The 25,339-nt window shown below is 55.1% G+C and overlaps 1 pseudogene; it reads left to right on the top strand.

Annotated features, from left to right (window-relative positions):
• The first annotated feature begins 6,237 nt into the window (after positions 1–6,237).
• On the top strand, positions 6,238–6,799 carry LOC112653959 (60S ribosomal protein L15-like; annotated as a pseudogene).
• Positions 6,800–25,339: the final 18,540 nt, after the last annotated feature.

Below are 25,339 nucleotides of genomic sequence, written 5' to 3' on the forward strand. Positions count from 1 at the left end.
CTCAACTGGATGCCTTGCCACACTCTGAGCCCCCAGGAGATGCTGAAACCACCCCTACCCAGGCTGGCTCTTGAGAAGTGAGCCCAGCTTGTCTGCCCTGAGCAGGTGTGGATGCGTGTTGAGCCTGGGGGTGCAGCAGCGGGCTTCCCCGATCCCGAGGGTCCCATCAGGGGCAGGAAGCCTGAGGAGGAGAGGTGCCAGGGTCTGTAGAGGTCCTCCTGTTCATGGCCTTGGCAGGACCCTACGTGCTCTCTGTAAGGCTGCAGGTGAGCGAACCCGGGATGGTAGAGGTCCCTGGGGCTCGCTGGCAGGGGTCCCAAAGTTCACAGGCAAGTGAACAGGCCTTCACTGCGCCTCCACCCCAGGGGGTCTCTGTGGCCCGGCAGGGCAGGTATGACCGGGCAGTGCCAGGAGAGGCCTTGGCCTGGGCAGCTGCCCCCCTGACAATCTGGGCCAGATGGTAACTGGTACTTAGCCCTCCTCATCTGTTGATCCCGAGGCCAGAGCATGTTGTAGAAGGTGATTGTGATGGGATTTTAAGTTAGGGCAGGTGAAGCCACAGTGACACAGAGCCAGGCCTGGCAGTTTCATTCACCGCTGCAAAGTCACCAGGCCTGGCCACAGCAGGCCCCCAGGCCCAGGACCTCAGGAGGAGGTCATCTTTTCCCACAAACAAAAGGATATTTCTTCCAGCCAGAGGAGCTCACAGCAAAGCCACCCACCCCCTGGTGGCCTCCAGCTCTGTGCACATGCTCACACATGTACACACTTGCACATGCGTGTAAAGAGCATATGCAAACACATCCCCACACTGGAGCACATGTGAACGTGTGTGTCCCTGCACATACATGCACATGCTCCGGGACCATGCAGGTGGTGAAGCTTTCCTGTCCTGCCTCAGTGGGACCTCCAGGTGCCTGTGTAGCTGGCTCATAAGTGTTGGGTTCATACCCACAGCACTATGCAGACTCGTACTACCTCCCCCTCCAGACTGGCCGGGTCCTCGTATCCAGGGCTCCCTGGTGGAGGTTCTGAGAGGCCTCCTGGCACACGTGCCTGCCAACACCAAGAACAGTCCATCCTTTTGTCAAATGTCTTCCTCTGCACGTGGCTTCGTGCCTAGCCTGGGGCTCCACAGGGGGTCCTCCGCAGCCTCTGCTGTGGAGCAGAAACCCTACCCAGGGGCAGGGACAGGACAGTCCAGGGACACGACTGAGGTGGGAGGCTCAGCCAAAAGCAGTGGGGACCCCCAGGAGGAGCTGGAAAGGCTGAGTCTGGGAGCCTTCTTGGAGGAGATAGTCCAGAGCTGACTCCTGTGCTGGCCCTGAAGGGCTAGCTATCCGCAATTGTCCCAGTCCCCAGCTGGGCTGTTTGTGGGGCCTGAAGCCTCCTCTGCTGGGGGCAGGGTCTCGGCTGCTCACCCCCATCCTTGCCCGCCGAGTGAAGCACATTCTGGCACATTCTGGAAAGTTGGGCACCTTGGCCCCATGAGGCTTGGGCTATTGGGTTACCACAAGGCAGTGGGGCTGGTGGGTCCCTAGTGCCTCTGGGCCAAGAAGCATTGCGAGCCCGGGAGCTGTCCGGGCACCAGCCAGGTGTATGGCTCTCAGGGCCTGTGCATCAGCCGGACACCCGGAACATAGAGATGTATCGAATTCAGCTTAGCAACCCAGGCATGAATGCCCGTCCTTTAAAGAGAAACTTATCTGTAATTAAAATCATGCACAAGTTTTAGAAAGAGTCTGTTTACAACTGGGAAGAAAGCTGATTGTGGAAATGAATAGGCCTCCGTTGGGGCTGGGAGTGTTTAATTCAGAAATAAATCCCCCCATAGGAGGTGCTTTGCCGGGGCTCTCTTCCCCGGTGCCTCTGGGGGGCTGGCGACGGTGCTACTGTGTGCGGTTGCGGTTGACGCGGACCTTATCGAGCCGCGATCACAGGCACGAGGGCTGGGCCGCAGGCTCCCGGGTGGCTGGAGAGCTCGCCGCAAACCGCGCTCCTCCGCTCGTGAGCAATAAATTAGCCCAGTTAAAATCAGCAGGACGCGTGCATTCAAAGTTTATGCTTCCCTGTGAGCAGATGGTGGCTTCGGCATGTGCAGAGCAGGTGGCATCAATCACCAGCCTCGGAGTTTAGGGGACGGTGACACCGGTCCTCACGGAAGAGCCGCCGCCTGGACGTGGTGGCAATGAGAACGTGATTTATGCAGCCAGGGGGCTGGCCGCCGCGGCCCTGGTGATTTAGGAGGATTGTACTGGCTGCCGCCTGTTAATTGGGGGAGCGGCTGGTGGATAATTTGGGGCACCTGCCCACGGAGCCTGGTCCACACCACATTTGCATAATCCTTCCCACTAGTCTTGTCCCAGTAGACAACCGGACAGGACAGACTGTTTTTCTGGGTATTGACTGCAATTAAGAGCATGACTATGAGCTCGAAGGCATGTGGCTTCCAGGCAAGAGCACTTGCTGGGTCTTGTTGGTGCCTTGGGGCAGGCAGGAATCTTCTTCCTTCTGCCACCGCCACTCTGATGCCGAAGAGCCTTTGCCCGAGACCCCTCAACATGAAACAAGCCTGCCCAGGAGGCAAGGAAACCTCTGGGATGAGCAGGCTGCCGGTGCACTTGCTTCTGCAGGTGCCAACGCCCCTGACAGGCCAGCCAGCCGTGCCTAGAGACCCCTGCCACCTGCCCGCTCCATGACCCACTGTGGGCAGGTAGCTTGGTGGTGGGGGCCAAATGGAATACAGGGTCACTGCACCATGGAATGGGAGGCCAGAACCCTGCCCTCGTCTCCTGCTCTGGGTTCCTCACCCGTGGGTGTGGGATGAGGCTTTCCTGAGAGCATCTCTGTGTAGCAGAACCTGGTCCCTCCAGTGGGGACACACAGGCTTGTGCCAATGACCAGGGGACAGCAGGGACCTCAGAGTCGGAGTGGGGGGCATGTAGGTGGGGGAGGCCACATGAGACATAGGGTGGTTCCCCCAGGGGCCTGGCCAAGAACCCAACTCGGACAAAGGCCACAGGCTGGACCTGGGTGGTGGGATCCCATGGATAGAGAGGGTGGCGTGAATGGGGCTGCCCTGGGAAGCTAGGGGTCACCAGGGCCTCCATCACTAAGCACATACCAGAGTTGGCTTATACCCCACTAGCTGGGGGCAGCCCCTGCCAAGGTCCTGGCCCTGCCTCGGACTTTGGTTCCTGCTCCCTCAGCTCATGGCTTTCTCCTTTGACTCCCTCTGGCCCTCAGAGCCCCATCCTGCCCATTGCTCAGCTGCCACCGCCCCCCTGCCCCACAAGGGGGGACCAGCCTGCTGCTGCTGATGTCCAGGGGGTCCTCCCCTCTGCTCCAGGGAGCAGTGTGAAGCAGCAAGATCACCAGGTGGGGGGGTGAGGGGGAAGGTGGTGCAGGTGGGAGAGACAGCAAGTGCCCCAGCTTGCTCCTGGCCCTGCCCGAACTTTCCAACACCCCAGCCACATCCAAGGCTCCTCTACTTCGTTTCCCACCATCTGACTCGCTGGGCTCAGAGCTCCCTGAGGAGAGTTACAAACAGCTAGTGTGGGGCTTCCTGTTGCCCAAAACTTAGCAGAGACGGGGGTGGGGTCTGGGCTGACACAGATACACCCTGCAGGGGCCCGGGGTTGTGGTCTCCTCGGTCCCCTCTGTGCTAGGTGGGGCCCCTGGAGGACAACAGGACTTGGACCCTGACACAGAGGCAGCCAATGGCTCCTGGGTCCACTTCCCACTTCTCCCCAGGAAATTGGGCTTTCACCAGTCGTGGTAGTGACCTGTGCCTTCCTCCTACCCACAGGCAGTGTATGGGGCATCTTGACTTCCTCCCAGGAGTTACCCCAATTGACAGTGGCTGTACTTGTTGATTTTAAGGCCAGGGAGAAAAGCACAGAGTCATATTCATATGAATTAAAGAAGAAAATGTGGGAGATGATCTCTGTGGCCCAGAGGGAGTAAAGGATTTCTTCCATTTTTTTTTTTTTTTTTTTTAAGATTTATTCATTTATTTTTAGAGAGACAGAGAGATGGTGATCATGTGAGTTGGGGGAGGCGGAGAGAGGCAGAGGGAAAAAGCACACTTTTGGCGGAACAAGGAGCCCAACTTGAATTGGGGCTTGATCTCCCAACCCTGAGATCATGAGCTGAGGCAAAACCAAAGCCAGACGCTTAACCGACTGAGCCAACCAGGCACCCCCCATTTCTTAAATAAGATCTCAGAAGCAGTAACCACCAAGGACACAGACCCCAAGCCATGGTGAGGTGGGCTCTTCATGGAGACCTGTGGGAGAGCAGGCACCCCACACCTCTGCAGAGACAAACAACCCGACACAGAAGGAGCAAGGGCAGGAGCCAGCATTCAAGGGAGGAAAGGGATGGTCAGCGGCGTGAGGACTCAGGACCACAGCCCTGCCTGACAGCAACGTCCAGGTCCAGGACAGAGAGTGTCAAGGGCACATGGCAAGGGCCACAAAACATAGTTGTGGAACTTGAGTGCCTGAGGACCAGGAACCCCTCAAAACAGGGCTCCCTGACTTTTTGTTGCTAATCACGATTTTTTGTAAACTGAAAGAGTTCTCACTCGCTGTTGTAGCTGTTTATGGCTTCTTATTTTTCTTTGACTTTCCTGCTGAGCCCTGGAAGCTGCCCCTTCTCCAGCTCCCAGGCAGGGTTTAGAGCCCACAGTCTGAGTGCCGGGGGTGCCCGGTGCTGCTGGGGTGGAGTGGCCTCTGGGCCCCGTGGTACACGGTCTAGGAGCTGTGTGTGTGTATGTATATATAAACACACCCACACATAATGAACGTTAGTGAGGCAAGTGACCAGATTTGAATATCTGTAGGTTAGATGATATTTTATTATGTTAATTTCCTGACTTTGATGATTATATTGTGGTTAAGAGAATGTCCTTATTTTTAGGAAGGACCACTGAAGTATTTAGAAGGACAACATGTCTGCAACTTACTCTCAAATGACTTAGAGAAGGAGGGCAAAATATATATATATATGTATATATATATGACAGAGAAGAAGCAAATTTTTCATCCCAGGTGAAATTAATAATAATAAAAATACTTAAAACTAGTCATATTTTTAATGATATTTTTTAATAGGTCCTGGGTCCTCCATAAACTGATATCTATATGGAAAAAGCTAAAATTGACCCCATGCAAAAAAATCTTCATGGTCTCAGGATAAGAAAATGTCTCTTAAATAGTGCAATATAATGTACTAATTGTAAACAATTTTTAGAAATTCAAAGCTTTTATTCATCAAAAACACCACTCAGACTGCAGGAGAAGATATTTGGACACATGTCATCATCAAATAGCTGTATAATCCAACACATAAAAAATTGTTACAAGCCTACGAGAAAACTTGAATAGGCACTTCACAAAAGTAGACATGATGACTAAACCCACAAAAAGTGCTCAATGGGTCATCTGTGAGTGGGAATGGTATATTAAAGCCTCATGAGATAGCACTACACACCCTTCGGGTGGCTACACAGAAAGACAGGAAACACTAGTGGCAAGGATTGGAGCAGAGACATGCTGGTCAATGTTCAACAACTCCTTTCCAGAGTGGAGGGAGCCCTGACTTGCAGTGCTAGCTAATTTCAGTGATGTAAATAGTTCTCACGTGGCTGATGGCAAGGTGCTGCTTCATGTTGCTATGGGCAGAGCTGAGAAAGATGTGTGCAAGGAGCTCTTGTGAGCCTCTGTGAGCTGGCTCCAGTCACCACTTGGGGGAAGCCAGGATTCCCACACACGGCTAGTCTCTGTGTGAATTGGTATAGGCATGCTGGAAAATGATTTGGCAATATTCACAAAAGCTAAACATATGGCACTCCTCGAAATTCCCCCCTCAGGTGCAACCCCCAACAGAAACACACACATATGTTCACCAAAAGATATGTACAAGAATGTTATTAGCAGTGCTATTTGGAACAGCACCAAACTAGCAAATACCCAGATGGTCACCAACAGTGGAATGTTGTATATCCACACAATGAAATATTCTACAAATGAGATGAATAGCCTACTGCTACTTAGAGCACCATGAATGAGTTTCCTGAACACAATGTTGATCAAAGCAGCCAGACACAAAAAGACACTCACTGCATGATTCTTCTATGTGAAGTTCCAAACAGGCAAAATGAATTTGTGGAGTTAGGAATCAGGATATGGGCCCTTCCTTCCAGTGGCAGCCATCAGCTCAAAGTAAGCCAAGATGGATGCTTACAAGTACACCTAGGAGCTATGGAGGAAAAAGCAGTTCAATGTAATGCTCTTTCTTCTCAGGATGCACTGTTGGCAGTACCACCAGCTCTCTGGGCTTCACAAGGCCCCTGCCCAACCTGCCCAATAGAGCACACAGACTTGGGTACAAGACCAAGCAAGGTTATGTCATATATTGGATTCATGTTTGTTGCAAACACCTGGTTCCTAAGGGTGCTACTTACAGCAAACCTATCCATCATTGGGTTAGCCAGTTTAAGTTTGCCCAAAATCTATAGTCTGTTGCAGAGGAGGGAGCTGGATGCCACTGTGTGGCTCTGAGAGTCTTGAATTCTTACTGGGTTGGTGAAGAATCTTTGAGGTAATCCTCATTGATCCATTCCATAAAGCCATCAAAGAAATCTTGACACCCAGTGGATCGCCAAACCAGTCACAAGCACAGGGAGATGCGAGGGCTGACATCTACAGGCCATGAGTTCCACCACACTATTGGTGGTTCTTGCCATGCAGCATGGAGAAGATGTAATACTCTCCAGCTCCACCATTACTGCTAATATAAATAATGTTTGTAAAATTCTTACCTAATAAACAATTTAGGACAATCGAAAAAATGAGGCTACTGGGTACCTATGAGGAGAACAGAAATGCTTGGGGGGGGGGGTGGCCCAGGTGGGCTGGTGATATTGTTTTTTCTTGACCTGGAGGGGGACACACAAATTTCATTTTGTGACAATTGGGTGGTAAACTCACATTCTATGTGCTTTTCTGCATGTGTACTAAACTAGATTTTAAAGCATGTGAAAAGTCATGAAGATTTTAATGCATCAACAAAGAATCCAAAAAAGAAATTAAGAAAACAATCTCATTTATAATAACATCAACATGAATAAAATATTTAGGAATAATCTTAACCAAGGAAGTGAAAGTTTTATACATTGGAAATAACAAAGCACTGCTGAAAGAAATTAACAAAGACATATTGGAAAGACATCCCATGTTCATGGATTGGCAGATGCAATATTGTTAAGATGATAATACTACCAAAAGCAATCTGCAGATAAAGTGCAGTCTCTATCAAAATATCAACAAGGCATTTGGTAGAAATAGAAAAATCCATCCTGAAATTTATGTGGACTCTCAATAGTCAAAACAATCTTGAGAAGGAAGAACAAGGCAGGAAGATTCAGAGTTCCTAAATTCAAAACTGACTACAAAGCTACACTATCAAAATAGTATGGTTCTGGTGTAGAGACATACAGAAGGACAAAAGGAATGGAATAGGGAGCCTAGATATAAACCCTCTTATGGTCAAATGACTTTTAGCTAGGGAAAAGGAAAAGACCATCTTCCAACAAACAGTGTTGGGGAAACTGCATATCCCCATGCAAAAGAATGACATCGGAGCCCTACCCTATCTTACACCATACACAAAAAAACCCTCAAAATAGATCAAAAACCTAAAGCAAGAGCTAAACTATAAAACTGTCAGAGGTAAACATAGGGGGAAAACTTCATGACTTTGGATTTGGCAATGATTTCTTTGATACAACATCAAAAGCACATACAAGAAAAAATAGATACATTGGACTTAATCAAAATAAAAAATCTTGTGTGCATCAAAGGGCACAATCCACAGAGTGGAGAGGCAGTTCGCAGAGCAAGAGAAGAGATTTGCAAATCATTTACCTGATAAGAGACTAATATCCAGAATATATAGAGAACTCCTAAAACTCCACAACAAAAAAACACAAACAACCTGATTAAAAATGACCAAAACACTTGAACAGGCGTTTCTTCAAGGACTGTCTACAGATGACCAAGAAGCCTTGAAAAGATGCTCACACGACTAAGCATTGGAGAAATGCAAATCAAAACTACAATCAGATACCACCAGCCATTAGGATGGCTACTATCAAACAAAACAAAACACCAAAATACCACATGTTGGCAAGGATGTGGGGAAATGAACCCTGCGCACTGTTGGTGGGAGTGCAAACTGGTGTAGCCACTGTGGAAACAGTATGGAGGATCCTCACAAAATTAAACAGAGAATTACCATACAACCCAGCTATTCCACATCTGAGTATGTCCAGAAGAATTGAAACCAAGGGCTGAAGGGATGCCCACACCCCCATGTTCATAGCAGCATTATTCACAACAGTTAAATTGCAGAAGCAAACCAAGTGTTCATGAATGGATGAATGGTAAGCAAAAGGCAGTCCATTCATTCAATGGAATGTTATTCAGTCTTAAAAAGGAGGAAATCCTGCCACCCCCCACCATATGGATGAATCTAGAGGACACAACGCTCAGTGAAATGAGTCAGTTGCATAAAGACAAATACTTTGCCATTCTACTTGTACTCAGATTCATAGAAATAGGAACGATAAAGATGGGGCTGGGGGAGGGGAGTGGGGTTGGTGTTTGATGGGGACAGTTTCAGATTCTAGGGATGGATGGCAATGGCTTACGACAATGTGAGTGTACTTGAATGTCACTGAAATATACACATACACAGGGTCAAGATGCTAAGTTGTATGGTATGTGTATGTCACCAGAATAAAGAACCATGAAAACAAACATGAAGAGGGTGTAGTCTGAGTCCAACCGGGAGATAGACACCCCACAGGGTCACACAGGGAGATTTCACATGAAGATTTATTGATTTTGAAAAGGAGTAACTAGGGCACCTGGGGGGCTCCATTGGTGAAGCGTCTGCCTTCGGCTCAGGTCATGATTGAGCTCAGGTCCCGGGACTGAGCCCCATGCAGGGCTCCCTGCTCAGTGGGCATCTGCTTCTCCCTCTCCCTCTGCTGTTCCCTCTGCTTGTGTTCTTTCCCTCCATCAAATAAGTAAAGAAAATATTTAAAATAAATAAGAGGAAGGGGCTCTGGTCCTCTCGGGCTGAGGGAGGGGCTACTCGGCCCTGGTTTGGCTGGGTCACACCTGGCCTGGGGTCTTAGGGCTGGCAGCATTCTGCAACGGGCAGGGAGCAGGTGGTCACCCATGGGTGGGGCCGCAGGTGGGCTGCACAGAGCTTCCAGATGCTGGTGCAGGTGGGAGGCTCCCAGTACTGGTTTCCATGTTGAGAGGGAGAAAATCTTGCCATCCGCGGGGCCAGAAGGAACTACAAGATCTGCATGACCTACAAGTGTGTGAGCAGGAAGGGCAACCTGAAGGTCAGCCCAGGGCCTCCTGGTCATCTAGCAGCGTGGCTGCCTCTTACTCAAAACGATAAGAGTTATGCTTTTGCTCTTGACTTCAGTGATTAGAGAAGTCTGTGTTGAAACATACATTTGAAAATAGGGCTGAAAGTGGGGACATTGGGCAGCCCCAGTGGCCCAGTGGTTTAGCACCGCCTTCTGCCTGGGGTGTGATCCTGGAGTTCTGGGATCTAGTCCCATGTCGGGCTCCCTGCATGGAACCTGCTTGTGTCTCTGCCTCTCTGTCTCTCTCTGTCATGAATAAATAAATGAAATATTAAAAAAAGAAAGAAAGAAAGAAAGAAAGTGGGGACATCATACTTCTAGGTTACAAAAGGCATGGGGTGGGTGGGGGCCAGCCAGATTGCTGTCAGGGCAGACAGCCAGAACCAGTCTCTCTGCTGGCAGGACAGTCAGGGGGGTGTGCAGGGGTAGGGGGCTGTGCGCAGGGACCCCCACTTTCAGGGGCTCCAAGCCCGTTTAAAAACTGACTTCAGGCGTCTACTGCAAGGACGTGGGCCAAGCACCTGCTCCCAGAGTCCCCTGAGTAGAGCAGCGGGGCAGTGGAGGGCAGAGCTCAGCTGGGGGGGGAGGTGCAGCAGGGAAGGGGGGTGGCGCTGGGAGGATAGGGGAGGGGCTGCCTACCAGGAGGAAGCCCACTCCCGCCCACTGAGTGAAGAGAGTATGCTTGTGACTTGAGGCCCTGGCCCAGCAGCCACCCCCAGCACTGTGCGAAGGGGTTCCAGGACTCTGGGCACAGCCTCCAGCCACTCCGTGGCAGCAAGAGGAGCAGGGACCAGCACTCACTGGGCACCACCCGTGGTGCAGGTTTTGGGCGAAAAAGACATCGTGGTTCTGATGCTCTAGGTTTTGGGTGCAGTCCCCTGGCTACTGGGACCACAGACAGATAGAACGTCCCTGCCCTGTGTAGGGCCGAGCCCAACACAGCTGGTGCCGGAGGGGCTGCTGAGAGATTGCTCAGGCACAGACTCCCAGCCCCACCCCTTGGGTACGACAACCTGGTGATGAACAGGGTGCCTGGCTGTCATTTTTCACTGCAGACCAGGGCGGGGAGAGCTGCACAGGGTCCAGCTGGGAGGGCTGCTGGCCGTCCATCATGGGGCCACCAGCCATGCCCAGCCCACACCGCCCTCCACTGCAACTCCAGGTGACCTTGTGACCAGGGCAGAGGTGCCTCCAGGTGGGCCAGCTGCTGGGCTGAGTGGCAGACGCTGGCGCCACGGGCTCCCACAGACATGGGCTGGCCTGTCTGCCCCAGGCCCCTGGGGTCCAGCCCTGCTGCCTCCTTACACAGCCTACACCAGCTTCCTACCCAACCTCATCCTCCCTTTCAATCCTGTGCCCTGCCCCCATCTGCGGCTCTGTCCATTGCCAAATCTCACCTCCCTCCTGTCCCCTGCTGTGGTCCTCCAGGAAGCCCTTCTGGCAGTCTCCTGTGGAACCACCCTGAGCCCCACCCCACTCTTGGCCTTGACTCACTCAGAGCAGAGAGGAAGCTCCCTGCCGGTGTCTGGCTCATGCTGGGAGTGGTTGAATAGCACCCCAGACTTCAGCTCCTCACGGGAAGCGCAGAGTTGGGGGGCTTCCAGCTTGGGGTCTGAGCCTGCACGAGGTGCCCTGGCCCAAAGCTTTTGGTGAGGGGCTGGCCCACTAGCAACTCCAGAGCCCCCGAGTGTCCCGTTGGGGGCATGAGGAGGGACAGGGAGGCCGAGGGACATGACTATGCTGGCCAGGACAAGGTGCTACAGCCAACCAAGGACAGGATGCTGGTCGTCTCTGCGTGAGAGGAGGCAGTCCCACCGTGTATCAGAACAGAACGTTTGCAGCCTGCCTTCTCCGGGTTTGCGTGTCATGTCCATCCAGGACATGCAGGAGCACAGATAGACGGAGCACAGGACAAGGGGCTTCTACATTTCCTCTGTCCCTGCCATCCTTGGGGCCTTGGGAGGTGCGGAGGGTGGAGGTATGGCTGCAGAGGTTGAACCGATCCCAGCTCTGGAGCTGCGGGCTGTGGAGCAGTGGCTGTGGGCTTGGGTGGGGACACTTGCAGCTGTGGCTGTGTGTGACTCATCACTGAGCACCGTGGCTGGCGGGACAGGGGCCATGGGGGGCGCGGGGGGCGCAGGGGGCTGGCCTCCTGGGGCCCCGACCCTTGCCGGCCTCACCTGACCTCACATGCACCCTTGGCCTCACGCAGCCCTGTAGGAGCCTGGGGAGGTCTTTTCTGCTGCAAACCAGTGCGCAGTAGGGGCTTTGGGGGGCCTCAGCCCTCCAGAGCACATTCTGGGACTGGCGTTGAACCCGTGTTAACTTTTAATTTAAAGTCTCTAGGCAAAGCACAATGGACTTTTGACATACAAATATTAAAAATTAAATTTCCCGAGTTCATTATCTGATAATTAGAACCAAATAACATCTTAACTGAGAGGCCAGCCCCACACAGATCAAGTCAGTTCCATTTAAGATTCCATTAGACCAGTGTCGGAGCGGTAAGTAATGGACCATAAAATTTAATTTGGAAATGATCTCGTGCCGTGATGGAGCGATAGCGCTCACAAAGGAGGCGGGCAGCCAGCGGCCGGCCGGGCTGCGGGCGAGCCGGCGCGATTCAAAAGGAGCCGCTGCTCTTGCCCAGAAGAACATGTGTTCAGCGCTTTCTTCTCCTTTCTAGGGCCCTGTGGTATTTAAAAGTCAGAATTGACCAGTGTAGCTCCGTGTAATTACAAAGATCCCCTTATCGGAGTCTATTTGCAGGCACAGAAGGAGAAGGCCGACCCGCGGCGTCGCACCGCTCATTTGCATGCGCAGTAATCCGCGGCGGCAATCACTCTGGGCTTCAAAGCGCTTGGGCCATCCTGTCCTGTCCTGTCCCCCGGCCACCAGCGCCGCCACCTGCACCGCCCCTGGCCTGGGCCGGGCCTTCGGCAGCCCAGTGCTCACGTGGAATGAACGGATAGAACGGTCTAGAGAGAGGGGCCCCAACCCTGCCGTGGACCCCCCCCCCCCCAAGGGGAATGAAATCTTGATTTGTCCAGCGTCCCAGACCCACAACGGCTTTGCCAAATGGGACCCAGGCATGGGGGTCTTGGCCGCCCCGCCTTGTCCTCCCAGCCCTCAGCATGCAGGGTGCGGGGCCAGTAGGCAGACCTGCCCCTCCCACCCTGCCCACCCTCAGGCACCTGCTCGGCCCCGATTTCACCATAAACACCGCTCGGCTGTCCAGTTCCCCACAGGTCCCTCTGTCATAAAGCTGAGTGTGAGTCAGGCAGAGCCTTCTAGAAGGCCCCACTCCAGGAGTACAGAATAGGGAGTCTGGTCACTCCCTAGGCCCTAGAGGGATCCAGGCTGCATCCAGGCTTGGCATAGTGTCATTGAAGATGGACCACAGACAGGGACATGCGATGTGACACTGAGAGCCCTATTGATGGGACAAAATGATGACTACCCCCCTACCCCGTCACCTTGCAGCCTCTGTCCCTGACCTTGATGACACGTGGGGCCTGACCCTGACCCCAGTGACACGTGGGCCCTGACCTTGACCCGGTGACACGTGGGCCCTGACCCTGACCCCAGTGACACATGGGCTCTGACCCTGACCCCAGTGACACGTGGGCCCTGACCTTGACCCAGTGACACATGGGCCCTGACCCTGACCCCAGTGACACATGGGCCCTGACCCTGACCCGGTGACACGTGGGGCCTGACCCTGATCCTGGTGAAGGGCTGGTGGTGCCTCTCATTCATGGAGCTCTCTTGTCCCAGCCAGCTGTATGGCTGCTCCCCTGTGACCCAGGCCAGCTCTGGGAGCCACGCACAGCATGGAGGGCAGAGGACAGTGTTGTTGAGGGGTACTGCAGGGCCATAACAGGGGTACCTTGGGGCCCACATCACTAGGAGACAGTGGAGCTAGTGCTCCCCAGCTCCACAGACCAGCGAAAACATAGCTCTACACTTTTGACATGTGGCCCTGTGTGCCACTGGAAACCTTCCCAGAACTGAGTGACCCCTCGGCTGAGGGACCCTATGCCTTTCATGGGGGTGGGGGCGGGCCTGGGCCTCCCTGCCCCTGCACGAACCCCAGCAGCACAGGGCCGACTAGTTTGGCAGACCCTGGTGCCCAGCCCTGTGACCCCTGAGGGCTGTGACCTTGGGTTTCACTTTGTCTCTGCACAGATGACATGGTTAAGCTCTGCTCCTGCAGGTGAAATGGGGGTGTCTTTGCAAAAACCCCTCCTCAGTTTCTAGGAGCCAGCCATCCTAGGCCGGGGTACCCCTAGAAATGCTGAGGAGCTGTCCCTCCTGCTGTCCCCTTCAGCCATTCTGGCCTCTGCTCTCCATCCTGACACGTATCACTTCTTGGCAATCCCCCCTCCCTACAATTGATCTCTAGGGCCTGCAGGTGCAGGCAAGCAGCTCCAGCCACGGCACAGGGCAGAGAAGAGCACTCTAACCCTTGCTCTGAACCAGCTCATTCTTATTCTGCACACATTCCTAGCACCCTGGGGATCTGCTTTTCTGTCCATCAGAAACTGGGGCCAAAGCGGGAGAAGTCGCGGTACTGGCGACCCCGGTAGTGGTGAGAAGTAGCCATTGGGGATCCGTGAGGCTTCCAGATGCCCAGTGGTACAGGGCTGCCAGCAAGGGGACGAGCAGCTTGCAGCTGTCAGCCGGTGTGGAGAGAGGGGACAACGGGGCAGGAACTCATTCATGGGGCTCACGGCCTTGGGGGCTCCCCCTCCACCCTTCACCCCTTGCCCCGCAATAGGCATGGCCGCAGCTCCCAGGGCACAAGCCCCCACCTGCCAGGCCCCAGAAAGCCTCTAAAATTAATTCCTGCTCCTGAGGCAGAGGCAGGTGACCCGCAGAGGGACTCGGCGTCCTCAGGCTCACTGCGAGCAGCCGGCTCTGCGTCTTATCTCACGGGCAGCCTCATTTGTTACTTCTCGCTGAATACACCCACTCCCATTATTTCTGTAATTCTTGGCAATAACAGCCTTTCCGCTAATGAAACCTGCATTATTGGAAGGTTGCAGTCCTGACCCAGTGGAGATTAGCTGTGTACTCTGCTATTACTACATATGTAATTGTATAATTGATTTTAAAATTTACTTCTGTGTCCTCACATCATAAAGTAAGCAGCCCATTAGGGGAAGAAATATAATTAATATATCTCTAACCACTCCTACCCCAAGGACAAGGGCATCAGGGGAGGGGGCCCACCAGGCCGGGGGTTGGGGTGCCCGTCGCTTCTGTGTCTGGAAGCCTCATCCATGTCTTGGGTTTGGGGTGGGCTCTGCATGGACTTCCCCTCCCTTGTCCTCAGAGATCGCTCCCAGGCTGTCCGCTCCGGACCTCCAGAGTGGGGGAGAGCCACACCTCCTTCCAGGGGGCAGGTTGTCCTCACCTGAGGTCATGCCCCACGGCTGGCAGCCCTCAGCGAGGGCAAGGGCAGGGATAGCCATCCCAGGGGCGGGTGGTACTCGAGTAGACCCACTGGCCTGCAACCAAGTAGGGGGAGTGAGGGGTCCATGTGGGAGGCTCACGAGTCCGGGGGCCAGAGTCTGGAGCCAGGTTGGGGATTACCGGGGCCAGCCCACCCTGCTGTAGTTTGCGCAGAGCCAGGTCTCTGCCTGCATGGCCCCTCACAGGTACCACGGATGCCCTGGGCTGGCTACTTGCCACTTGCCCTACCGACTCCACACTCCACGGAGAAGGCCACAGCCCCCAGCCCAGACCTGGCCCCCTGGGGCTTCACAGTAGACTCAGGCAAGGAGGTACCCGAGGGCTGGATGCCCACCAGGATGTGGGAGCTGGAGCCCAGGCCCCAGGCCGAGTGGGTGGTGGTGGTGGGGACTCATCCAGCTCCAGGTTGAGGGCCCACCACGCTATTGCCTGAATGTTTCTTTCAGCCCCAAATTTCATTCTTTTCCATTTAAACAGCTTTGTTGAGCGATAACTCACATACCATTTAAAGTCTGAGATTCAATGTCTCTTCAGTACATTCAGATGGTCATGCTCTCCAGCTGGCACCCCCAGTGTCTCCTCCTCAGGATCTGAGCACCACTAACTCACCTTCTGTTTCCACAGATTTGCCTTTTCTGGACACACTGCATGGCACTCGTCCCTCTGTGTCTGGCTATTCCACTTAGCGTCACATTCTCTGGCTTGTCCACATTGTCACGTGTGCTGACATTTCATGTCTGCATAACTCTGCATGAGTTTCGGCGTGCATGGCACCACATTTTGCTCGTCCGTTCATCCACCAACAGACATTAGGCTGGTTTTCGCCTTTGGCCGCCCTGGCAGCTCCCACTGTCTGTTGGTATGAAGAAGCACACACTCCTGGTGCCTGTACACGCTTGCTCCCTAGCAGATGCATGTGCCTGCATGCACAGATGTGCACACTCAGGCAGGGGCTTGGATGATGGTGAGGGGTAGGGGCAAGGAGGCAGAACTGGAGCCCCGCCCCTCATACCTGGAGGCAGGAAGAGAGGCAAAGATGCCTCACCTGCGGCTGGTGACCACCGCTTCCCAGACAGATAGAATGAGGTGCACGGCCTGGGAAGGCTGATCTTGCTGTCTGCTAGCCCCAGGCCATCAGGCAGGACCGCAGGGCTGGTCAGGGGGGCCTGGGGGACTGGCCTGCTCAGCGTCCGCAATGCAGCCTCCCATGTCTGGTCTTCAGGAAGCTCTGCATGACCTCCCGGCTGGTGTCACCTGGTGTATGATCTGTACCAGGGGACCTGGATTGATCTCAGAGCACTCACATCCCTCCTGGGAAACGGTTCCTGGAGTCATCCCTGACAACGGGCCAGGGCTTGGGGGCTGACTTTAAGGAGTGTGCACAGCACATGCAGCAGCCCTGGGAGAGGGTCTGGGAGCCCATCATGCAGGTGCAGCAGGGAGACAAGTTTCGTCATGGCCACTTGAACTACAGGGAAAAATCAATGACCCAATTATAAGCAGTAGGTGTCCCTGTGACCTGGCTGAAGCTCTGGAGGGAGTAGCCTTGCACCCAAGGGACCCCAATTGCCCACTGGCCCTCAGGGCCACTGAGTCATGAAGCTGTGGGGGGCACCTCTGCCAGATGCCCAGGATAGTCCTCTGCATGGCCAAGGTGCCCCGACACCCCCTGGCTCTGTTGGCCACTACTTGCCGTGGTTTCCTGATGGATGGGGAAGGATCTGCTTCTGGCCCTGCTCCAGGACCGTTGCCACCATCCGAGGCCTGCATGGCACTGAGCTGTGCTGTCCCCCCTGGATGGGAGATGCCGGCTTCCTCTCCCACCTAGCCAAGGTCCAGATTCCCTGATGGGTGGCTAGAAGCTGGGGAGACGAGAGAAGGGAGAAAGCCAACGTGGGCACCAAAAACAGTGGATCTTATCCCCACACGCTCTGAACTCCACCCAGCCTCCCCATCCGGGAGGGTTTGTGGAGATACAAAGTCACCCCAGGTGGCCTGCTCTTCTGCCCCCGCCCCCTGGCTCCTGGCAGGGAGGAGCCGCCCAGGCAGGCCACCCCATCCTTCACCTTATCACGCAGGCTGAGCCTGTCACCAGCTCCAGGGAGGGATTCATCAGATAACCCCGTAAATCACACATCAAAACAGCGTTTTTTAAGGGAGGCCCTTACAGAGAAGGCGCTTTCTCAGCCTGGTTAAAACGCATATAACAAAATACATGTAAGAAAGTCGGCTACTTAATCATGGAGACGAAGAGCCACCGTGAGAGATTGTTCTGCTTAAAAAATGTGGTGGCAACTTGCAAATATGTTTTTAGAAGCAATTTTATTACAAACTGTCCCATCGGGCAAGCGCCTCGGAAATTATGGGATACTGTGTTCATTCCTCAGAGACCCGGCTGCCGCAGGAGGTTGCTAGGGGAGAATTTATCCCCGGGGGGCTGGTCCCAGTGAGGAGCCAGGGCAGGCTGACCTGACGGACTGGGCCCCACCAGCCCCTGCTCCGGGCTGTGCCCAGGAGCAGCCTGTGCCCACCGCCACCCCCAGGGAACAGGGACTGCACAAATGCACAGATTGCACCTGGCATCAGGACTGCTACGTCGAGCACCCACGAGCTGGCCCTGTGGATTCTCGGGGCCTCTGCTGTTCCTTCTTCCAGTGGGCAGCTGGGACCTTCAGCCAGGAGACCCTGGCTCTGGTTTTATGCAGAGTCAAAAGAGAAGAGGTCATTGTCCACAACTCCCAGAACATTTCAGAGGAACTCTGGCCTGTGCAGTAAGAGGCAAATCGTAAGAACCCAGGTGTCTGGTGCAAAATATTCCTCTTTGTAAGGAAGGTACAAGTCCTGGATCCGCAGATACTGTCTGGCCTCACATGCCTTCCTCCTGATTGGAGGGGCCACAGTGGGCAGATACCCTTGGCTTCTCCTTCTTAGCCCTTGCACCACATCCTGTGGGATCCCTCCCCATGGGGCTGGACCTGGTGACCTGTCTCCAAGTGGTGTAACAGAAGGAGTAGAATGCCACTGCTGAGATGAGGTTATAAAAACGACAGTGGCTTCTGTCTTGGTTGCTTATCCTCTCCCTCCCTTCTCTTCCTGCCCCATCTCTCTTTGGCCATTTGCTCTAGGGGAAGCCAGCTGCCCGGTTGTACCAAGAGTCAATGAGGATCCAAGGCCTGCCAAAAGCCTGGGGTAAACTTGGAAGCAAACCCACTTCCAACCAAGCTTTGAGATGCCTACAATCCTGGCTGACAGTTTGCAGCCTCGTGAGAAACTGTGAGCCAGAACTGCTCAGCTAAGCCTGTCAGAGTCCTGGCTTTCAGAAACTGAAACACTATGTTTGTTCTTCTCATCCACCATCACCGTCACGCCATCATCACTATCACCATCATCACCACAATCCTCACCATCACCTTCATCATCACTACCATCATCCTCACCATTACCACCATCACCACCATCACCACCATCATCACCATCACTTCCTCCTGGTCCATAGCACTTTGCACATCTGTTCTCTTAATCAGAATAATGCCTGAAGATAACACTGGGACTCAGAGAGAATAGGAGCCACAGGTCAGTGCTAACTAGCTGATAGATGGCAAAGATGAGGCTGGAGGCCACATGTAACTCCAAATGCATGCTGAGTCCCCCTCCAAGCCCTAGGACAGGGCCACCAGCCCTCTTCCTTAAAGGACTCTTTGGCCCAAAGGGGAAGGGAATGGCCAAAGCTGGGCCCAGCAAAGAGAAGTGGGAAAGGTGGGGGTGGTCAGGGGAGGACTCCTCTCCAGCCCGATCCTCTGGTCCTTGAGTCCTTGAGCACTGCTTCCCTGAGATTGTGCTCCAGCAGCCCTACTTCTCACCGCCATGCTCCAGTCTCCACAGGCAGGGCTGGGAGACAGAGCCTGAGCCCACAGTGGTGCCCACGGCAGATCATCATCACAGCATCCCAGTTCTAACATGTTCAATGCCTAATGATGCTGAAGGTGACAGTGCCACTGTGAGAGAAGAGACTGGTGGGGGCGGGGTGGGAGGCAGGGATCTGGAGAAGTGGGACCATCCAGGCCCTCAGCAAGCCAACCTCGCCCTGCTCCGTGGGAAGCCCCTACCTGGCTCCTCTCAGGATCCCTGCAGCTCAGGGTGATCAGGGCCCTCCTCACTCACATCCCTGCTTCTGTGGGATGGTTCTCCTGCCCTCAGCGATGAGTGATGTCTACAGTTTAGAGGGGAGGAGTGTGTCCTTCCCAAGGGCTAGACTCCCAGGCTGCAAGCCCATTCCTAGGCTCCATGGGCCAGGCTTGAGGTCTGGGGCTGGTAGTGGACCCAGCTGCATTTAATCCCCATGGAGAGCCCCCTGGATGGCATGAGGGGTCAGGTGACCCAGTGACAGTTTGTGTGTGGGGGTGCTAAGGTCCCCTTCATTGTCCCACATCACTAAGCCCAGCCCTGGTCCCACCTTGGTGGTTCCCCTCTGCACAGCACACCCTGCGCTGCCCTCAGACCCCTGCTTTCTCAGGGAGAGTAAGTCTGGCATCGAGGTAATGCTGGCTCCCCACCAGGCCCTGCAGGCCTGATATTGCCTGTGAAAGTGACTCACACAGTGTCCCCTTTAACCAGAGCCATTAATTGATAACACTTAATTAATCTGCCCAGGAGAGAGATCAAATGAAGATTGTGTCCCACAGCAGCCACGAGTATCGACTTTGTTATTCCAATTAACCGCTGGCCAGAGGGGCGCTCTGGTGAGGTCTGCACCCCAGAGTCACCCTGCCGCTGCTCAGCCTGCTGCGGCACTTTCTTTACGCCAGGCTGCCGGGCCCTCCCGCCTGGGCGGTGGCCTTCTCAGGACTCCACACGTGTGCTCACCTCAAGGCTGATGACGCTGCCCATTAGAGAAGCTGCGTGCTTGCAATTAACTGCTTTATTTAGAGCATTTTCTCCCCTTCAAAGAGCAATTAGATTTCTGCAGCCTTTGGAAAAAGCAAACGACCTGGAGCAAGACACCCTATAAATCAGGCCCCAGGGTGGGCAAATCCCTGCTCTGGCAGGAGCCTAGTGGGAATGCTGCCTGTGTGTGTAGGGGGGTCTGTGCCCTGCAGAGAAGCCCCTGACACCCCTCTGGGCTTCTCCAGGTGGAAGCCATCAGACTCTGCTCTGGGAGGGAGGACTGTGCCTTGTTCCCCGGGTTTGGAGCAGCAGTGCACCACCCCTCCCCCTCACTTTACTCCCTCCTTCCCCCCACCCCTGGCATCTCCCATCTCACCCTCCCTTCCCCCTACCACCCTTCCCCTCCCCCAGTCCCCTCCTCCTCCATCCACATCCCCCTCCCCACTCTCCCCACTCTCAAAGCTCCTTTCTGCAGCATCAGCCCTACTGACTGTCCTCCATAACTACCTTGTGAGTGGGCTCGTGCCCCTGTGTTTGCTCCAGGCAAACGTTTTCCCAGCAGAAGCAGGAGGTGGGAACAAGGCCACACCCCAGCCCCAAGGTCTGGACCCCCAGGACACTCACACGCTGGGGTGGCGAGGAAGACAGGCAGGGCAGTCCATCCACTGTATGGATGTTAGAACCGCAGACCCATTGGCGGGGTGGACACCTGAGCAGGTGCCAAGCTGGGGGTGTGTGACTGCCAGTGGGGACAGGTTTCCCTTTGGGGTGATGAAAGTGTCCTGGAAGCAGGTACTGCTGATAGCTGTACCACCTTGTGAATACACTTTAAAAAACCACAGGATTGTACACTTTCAAATGGTGAATTTTATGTTACATGAATTATATCTCAATTTTTAAAAACAGGGGAAAAAAGATCTCTTACAACTTAATGCTAAGAAGACAAACAACCCAATTAAAAACGAGCAAAAGATTTGAGCAGACATTTTTTTTTTTTTTTACCGAAGAAGAGGATGGCAAATGAGCACATGAAAAGACGCTCTACTCGCAGTTCCTCAGGAAATGCACATTAGCGCCACAGTCGCCACCGCCAGGATGGGCTACAGCTGAAGAGCCAGGAGGCCCAGGGTGCTGGCAGGAGGGGCTCCCCTGCAGCTGGAGCTGAAAGCCGCCTTGGGTCAGAAACGACCTGGCCTCTCTTAAAAAGTTTAAAGATGCACCAGCAGCCACCAGCTCTGACACCCTGAGTCGCTTGCCAGAGAAATGCAGGCGTGCGTCCACGTGCAGACCTGCACTCGAGTGTCTGCAGCGGCTTCCTCTGCAGCAGCACAAACTGGAACCTGCCCAATGTCCATGAGCAGCTGAGCGGATGGGGGCTCACAGCAGCCCACGCACACTGGGAGCTGCCCCTCAGCAGCAGGAGGGACACCCTATTGTCATACATGGCACCCCAGTGGCATCTCAAGACAACGCTGGGCAGGAGCCAGAGAAAAAAGGTACATTCATAGAAAATTCTAGAAGGATAAAAGGAATTGGTGGTGACAAAAGGATCTGTGGTCACCAGAATGGGGTGAGGAAGGTAGGGTTGGGAGCGGCAGAGACGGCTTTGGGGGGTGGGTATGTTTGATATCCAGGTCCTTGGCATACACACCTGTCGAGACCTAACAAATTACACACTTTCACAATGTGGAGTTGTTGTACATCAGTTATACTCGGATAAAACTGTTTTATAAAGTGACACTGCCCCCCCACCCTGGGGCTGTCCTGCCTTCCCGGTCACATGCCTGCGCTCCCTGAGTGGGGCAGCAGGTGGACAGCTGGAGGTACCCCCAGCCCTGGGAAGGCCTGAGCCCTCTTCCTGCCCCTTGCATGGACGTGGGGGAGTGTGCAGGTGCCAAGATCAAGGGCTCCCTGCCGGCCAAGTGTGGGCAGTAAACAGCAGGGGAGACCAGGTAGGAGCCATGAAGGCCACAGAAATGCAGAACGCAGGGACAAGGGGCCTGGGCAGGTGGCTCTGGTCCTGAGCACGGTCACAGCCCTCCCACTGTTTGCCCCCAGATCCTTGACACTGTTAACCTGCCTTCCCATCTCCTCCTCCAGGGGACGAGGATCCAGGCCAGGGCTGGCTCTGAGCCTAAGCTCTGCTATGAGCCCTGAGGGAGGCCTCACTTTTCCCACCTGTAAAATGGGCCCTATGTGCTACCCTCCCTGTTCCTGACCAATGGGGGCAGGGAGCCGCCTAGAGGAACATGTCCTGCTGGACCTCATGGTGCTCCCAGGACCTGCTCCCCCAACCAAGTGGGGTCAGAGGAAGACCTTGAAGCCCCAGTGCCATCTCAGGGTGAGGCCTAGGTCTGGAGGGTGAAGGGAGGGAGAGAAGCACTCCTTCCTCCCCTCCTGCACCTGCTCTGCCCAGAGCCCACCCCCTAGGAAAGCAGGCAGTAGCAGGAGCCGATCTACCTGCAGTCCAGGTGCCCAGTCCATCCATCCCCAGGTCTGGCCCCAAGACTGGCCCAGCCTGGGCCCCTGCCTGTCCACAGAGGGCCTGTCAGGTGTGCCTGTCTGCATATACAACGCTGAACTTTTGCAGCTGCCAACCCGCCACGGCCCAGGGAAACAGGATTGCCCCAGACAGAGAACAGGGACAAGTGTGAAGAATTGGGCTGACAGCGCCGCGCTGATAGCTTGTTGAATGAGTGAGCGCGACTCGGAGGGAAATTTACATTTATATAGTGCATTTCACCAGGGCCTGGCCAGGGCCAGCCCGCCCAAGTCCCACCCCTGCCCGGCCCTGGGCGCAGCTGTGAGCCCCATAGGACCCAGGTCAGCAGAGCTGGAGCCAGAGCTCCAGGCTGCTGGGGGGGACAGTGGAGTGACCCCCCCACCCCACGGCCTCACCCCCTGGCCTCACCCCCTGCCTGGTGGCACAGGGGAGGCACATCTGCAGGCCAAGGAGGGAGGCCTCAGGAGAAGGCCAGCACCGCCCCCCCCCCCCCTCCCCGGGCTCCCTGATCTTAGACTTTCAGCCTCAGGACCATAAGGAAATGAATTCTGTTGTTCGGTCGCCTGGTCTGTGCTACTTTGTCACGGTGGCTGGAGTGACTGAGACACCCATCAGGGTTGAGAACCAAGGAGAAATGACCCTTTATTTATAGCCAATGTGGCCGTATCCCGTGAAGAATCAGCTTAAACCACCTCCAGCGATAACTCTCTCCAGCAAGCACTGGAAGCAGAGAGAACACGCCTGCGTGGACGAGCCTGGCAGCCGTAAGGCACACGGTCCTGCGCAGACAAAGCTTCCCACGGAGGGGTGAGGAGGACAGGAAGAAGGCCCGTCTCAGGACCGAGGGCTGAAAATGCACCGGACTTGTCTGCCGCCAACATCTGCCCCTGGAAACAGCCAGCCAGGCTTGGTGCGACAGGCTGGTTCCCACACAGTTCCCTTCCTGGTTCCCAGCAAGTCCGTGGGCAGCAACCTGGCAGCAGCACCAGGCACGGCCGGAGGAGGAAGGCAGCAGGAAGCACCCCCAGCAGGCACTGGCCACACCCATGGCCACGACAGAGCCATGGGGCTCGGGCACACCCACACACTCGGCCTGCTGCACATGAGACCTCTCAGGGTGGGAGCAAAAGATGGGGCAAGCTCATGAAAGGGGCAGCTGCCAGTGAGCACCCCTCACTCTTCAGATGAAGATAAGCTATGTTCCTATGTTCTTTTTTTTTTTTTTTAAGATCTTATTTATTCATGAGAGACACAGAGAGAGAGGCAGAGACACAGGCAGAGGGAGAAGCAGGCTCCCCGTGGGGAACCCGATGCGGGACTCCATCCCAGGACCCGGGATCACGACCTGAGCCGAAGGCACACGCTCAACCACTGAACCACGCAGGCATCCCCCCTCCTGTGTCCTTAAAACACAATCTCAGGGGAGAGAGAACTTTAAACTATGTAAAATCAAGTGTTTCTAAATGGCAAAAATTGTCCCTTCCAAAAAGAAAAATGGGGTGCAGAGTAGAGTCACATGCAGCACATCTGAGATGGACGGCGAACGTCCCAGGAAGAAGGAGCGGCTGTGTCACAGGAACGGAGCCAGGGCCACGGGTGGGGGGGGGGACGCCCCCTCCCCAGCGGCCCCTGGGCTGTCCGGCCTCCTGAGGCGGCCGCGCACACTGGCCTGCCAACTCTGCCAGGCGCTCACGCGGGCCCTGCCCCCAAGAGGACCTACCGTGCTTGCTTTCATGCTCTGCTGCTACCATCTCGGAATCCCGCAAATCCCGCCGATGTTCCTGGCTGTCTGGAGCTCGCCTGCCCTGGGAAACCCTGAGATCCTTGCTCCACTGAGTCTGCGCCCCAGGCACCGAAAGCCCTGGTGTTCAGGACAAAGGCTGTCTGTCACTTCAGCCATGGAGCCCTCCTGACCCCCTTCCTGACACCCAGCGGGCGTCCTCTGCGCCCTGAGCCCTCTGAGGCTGCGGCACATGGCCGGTGGCAGGGAGCCCAGTTCCACGGCAGGGACCATCTGCCCGCTGGGAGCCCATCCTTCCCGTGGCGCCCCCAGCCCAGGGCCACCCAGTCTGCTGCCCCTCTGCTCTTGGGTGTGGACCCTGGGGCACTGGCTCTCTCCAGTCCCGGAGTCAGGCACCACACCCTGTCCCCACTGCTCAGCAGATGCTCTTGGGGCCTCCGGAGGCTGGGTCCTGGGGGCAACAGCCACCCCACAGCTGAGAGTGTGCTGGGCAGCGGGGCCACCATCCAGGCCAGGCTTCCTGGAAGACAGAGCAGCCAGGGCCTCTGCTTCTGGAGGGAGATGCAGGGGGTCTTTGGCCAGGGAAACCTGTCCTGCTTCCGGGGACGAGGACCTCCTCCCGTCCTGTGGGGGAGGCCCTGGCTGGCTTCACAAGCTCTGTGGGCATTTAAAATACAACTCACTTTGTTGTTTTTGGGTTTTTTTTTTTTTTTAAGATTTTTAATTTAGGGATGCCTGGGTGGCTCAGCAGTTGAGCGTCTGTTTTCAGCTCAGAGCCTGATTCTGGGTCTGGGGTTCAAGTCCCGCATCAGGCTCCCCACGAGGATTCCACTTCTCCTGTGTCTGTGTCTCTGCCTCTCTCTCTGTATATTCATGAGAGACACACAGAGAGAGGCAGAGACACAGACAGAGGGAGAAGCAGCCTCCCTGCGGGGAGCCTGATGCAGGATTTGATCCTGGCCCAGAATCACATCCTGGCTAAAGGCAGATGCCCATCCCCTGAGCCACCCAGGTGCCCCTCACTTTGTGTGATGACCTGAGCACAGAGGGAGCTTCGGCACCTCCCAAGGTGAGTCCATCACCCCCAGAGGGCAAGGGAGCTGCTCCATCACGCTGGTCACAATGACATGGTATTTCCATATTTTGTACTAGGAGGGGATGGGGGTGGGGTGGGGTGGGTGGAGGGCAGGTCATGGCCCCAGAGACCATGGCCAGGTGGATGCTGCACGTGGGGGAGCTGGGGTCCACCCAGCACAGATAGTCCACCTGGGGCCCCAGT

Source organism: Canis lupus, chromosome 3 (genome assembly GCF_003254725.2).
Source record: "Canis lupus dingo isolate Sandy chromosome 3, ASM325472v2, whole genome shotgun sequence".
NCBI classification, from domain to species: Eukaryota; Metazoa; Chordata; class Mammalia; order Carnivora; family Canidae; genus Canis; species Canis lupus.